This window comes from Salmo salar, unplaced genomic scaffold (assembly GCF_965601325.2).
Source record: "Salmo salar unplaced genomic scaffold, fSalSal1 ptg000177l, whole genome shotgun sequence".
Lineage (NCBI taxonomy): Eukaryota > Metazoa > Chordata > Actinopteri > Salmoniformes > Salmonidae > Salmo > Salmo salar.
In genome coordinates, this window is record NW_027675325.1 from 1,223,334 (window position 1) to 1,227,203 (window position 3,870).

A 3,870-nucleotide genomic window follows, 5' to 3' on the forward strand; every position below is an offset into this window, starting at 1 on the left:
CTGGTTTTATGGTTTTGGTGACCCTGTCTTTGAATTGACAAAACATTACACACAACTCTTGTAAATGTACTGTCCTAACATACTCTAAATTTATGCTTTCGCAGTAAAACCTTTTTGAAATCGTAAAACGTGGTTAGATTAAGGAGATGTTTATCTTTCAAAGGGTGTAAAATAGTTGTATGTTTGAAAAATTTGAATTTTGACATTTATTTGGATTCAAATTTGCCGCTCTTGAAATGCACCTGCTGTTGATGAGTGCACCACGGGTGGCACGCTAGCGTCCCACCTAGCCCATAGAGGTTAAATAAAAGTAGAGATCACATCTTCTCATCCAGGGAGTTCAGACACACAGGGAGGGAGCCCATAGAGGTTAAGATTAACGCTTTATTATGAAGAGACTTCTCTCCATCTTAGCTACTGTTGTATCAATATGTTTACAATCCAGGGTTACTCCAAGCAGTTTAGTCTCCTCAACTTGCTCAATTTCCACATTATTCATTACGAGATGAACAGGTGAGCAGTACGTGTCTATGAAATGAGAGTATGAACAGTGTGAGGACCGTTAAAACGTCTTAGGGCTAGGGGGCAGTTTTCGGAAGATCGGAGAGTCTGGCGAGCCCAAAGTAAAATGCCTGTTACTCAGGCCCAGAAGCTATGCATATAATTGGTAGATTTGGAAAGAAAACACTCTGACGTTTCCAAAATTGTTAAAATAATGTCTGTGAGTATAACAGAACTGATATGGCAGGCGAAAACCCAAAGAAAATCCGACCAAAAATAAATAAATAAAATCACAGGCTCATATTTTGTAAAGCTATTGAAAACTCCTATGTCCGTCACCCAGATTGCAATTCATAATAGCTTCCACTAGATGTCAACAGTATTTATTCAAGGTTTTGAGGCTTCTATTTTGAAAAATAAATAAATATTTACACTTTCAGTGAGCTGACTGCTTGGGTCACATCAGTGTTTTTGCGCGCGATGGAGAGGGTGCGCACTTGCGAATTTGGCGTTCCTATTGAACACAGTAGTTTCCGTATGAAATATTATAGTTTATTTACATTTTAGACAACCTGAGGATTATATAGACACGTTGTTTGACTTGTTTGGACGAAGTTTACTGGTAGCTTTTAGAACTTCTTTTTCTGCATGTTGAAGGAGTGGATTTCTGAAGTCATGGCGCCTGCTAAACAGACTATTTTGGGATATAAAGGACTTTATCGAACAAAACGACCATTCATTGTGTAGCTGGGACACTTGGGATTGCAAACAGAGGAAGATCTTCAAAGGTAAGTGATTTATTTTATCGCTATTTGGGATTCTGTGACTCCTCTGCTTGTTTGGAAAATATGTTGTTGTGGGGTGCTGTCCTCAGATAATCGAATGCTATGCTTTCACCGTAAAGCCTTTTTGAAATCTGACAACGCAGTTCGATTGCCAAGATTCTAAGCTTTTCAATGATGTATGACACTTGTATTGGATGTTTAATATTACAATATTTCTCTATTTTTGAATTTGGCGCCCTGCAATTTCACCGGATGTTGTCATAGGTGTTTCGCTAGCGGTCCGCGAGCCCTAAGAGTTATTAAAACCATGTGCCCTGATTAGTTAAAACTGGTTCCATCAGAGCCCTTACAAAACCTTTTACAACTGATTCATCACTGTCATACCTTATAGGGTCCAGAGTTTTCCTTGTTAGGTAAACAGATAAGGACAAACTCTGGGCCCCAGGGCAAAAAAATTGCCCGCCCCCCCCCCCCCCCCCCACTCTGGGACCTATGGTTGCCACCAGTCTGCTTGCCGTTCTCAGTTATCGTCAGGTACTGTATGTGGATGATCAGGGCTTTATTCAGAAAAAGTTTCTTGGGCTACTTTGATTTGTCAAGTGGGCGAGATGTGAATTCCGTGTTTATCTTCATGGACAAACTTGTTGTTCTAACATACGATGGCACAGCTTCAAGGGAATGTATCCGCTATTTGTATTTCCAGCTGAGTCCCCTCCTGTTCCATGATTTAACAAGCGATGACCACTCCACTACCATTGTCAACTACCTCCTCACATGAACTGGAAGCCACGTCTCATGTGGCCCACTCATCCACTGGCACATTGAATGTTTCCTCTCCAAGCACTGTGAGGGAACCCCTGTCAATTTTCTCTCATTACTGTATGTAGAGTCAACTACTATCACAATCACATTATTACACGTCTATGGAGAGGAGGGGACCTGATCCTATATCATAATGAATCAGATCACATGGAGAGGGGGGACTTGATCCTAGATTATAATGAATCAGATTACATGGAGAGGGGGGACCTGATCATATATCATAATGAATCAGATTACATGGAGAGGGGGGACCTGATCCTATGTCATAATGAATCAGATTACATGGAGATGGGGGGACCTGATCCTAGATCATAATGAATCAGATTACATGGAGAGGGGGGACCTGATCCTTCATCATAATGAATCAGATTACATGGAGAGGGGGGACCTGATCCTAGATCATAATGAATCAGATTACATGGAGAGGGGGACCTGATCCTAGATCATAATGAATCAGATTACATGGAGAGGGGGGACCTGATCCTAGATCATAATGAATCAGATTACATGGAGGTGGGGACCTAATCCTAGATCATTATAAATCAGATTACATGGAGAGGAGGACCTGATCCTATATCATAATGAATCAGATTACATGGGGAGGGGGGACCTGATCCTAGATCATAATGAATCAGATTACATGGAGAGGAGGGACCTGATCCTAGATCATAATGAATCAGATTACATGGAGAGGGGGGACTAATCCTAGATTATGATGAATCAGATTACATGGAGAGGGGGACTTGATCCTAGATCAGAATCAATCAGATTACATGGAGAGGGGGGACCTGATCCTAGATCATAATGAATCAGATTACATGGAGGGGGGGACCTAATCCTAGATCATAATAAATCAGATTACATGGAGAGGAGGACCTGATCCTATATCAAAATGAATCAGATTACATGGAGAGGGGGGACCTGATCCTAGATCATAATGAATCAGATTACATGGAGAGTAGGGACCTGATCCTAGATCATAATGAATCAGTTTACATGGAGGGGGGACTTGATCCTAGATCAAAATGAATCAGATTACATGGAGAGGGGGGACCTGATCCTATATCATAATAAATCAGATTACATGGAGAGGGGGGACCTGATCCTAGATCATAATGAATCAGATTACATGGAGAGGGGGGACATGATCCTAGATTATAATGAATCAGATTACATGGAGAGGGGGGACCTGATCCTAGATCATAATGAATTAGATTACATGGAGAGGGGGGACCTGATCCTAGATCATAATGAATCAGATTACATGGAGAGGGAGGACCTGATCCTAGATCATAATGAATTAGATTACATGGAGAGGGGGGACCTGATCTTAGATCATAATGAATCAGATTACATGGAGAGGGGGGACCTGATCCTAGATCATAATGAATTAGATTACATGGAGAGGGGGGACCTGATCCTAGATTATAATGAATCAGATTACATGGAGAGTGGGGACCTGATCCTAGATCATAATGAATCAGATTACATGGAGAGGAGGGACCTGATCCTAGATCATATTGAATCAGATTACATGGAGAGGTGGGACCTGATCCTAGATTCTAATGAATCAGGTTACATGGAGAGTGGGGACCTGATCCTAGATCATAATGAATCAGATTACATGGATAGGGAGGACCTGATCCTAGATCATAATGAATCAGATTACATGGAGAGGAGGGGACCTGATCCTAGATCATAATGAATCAGATTACATGGAGAGGGGCGATCTGATCCTAGATCATAATGAATCAGATTACAT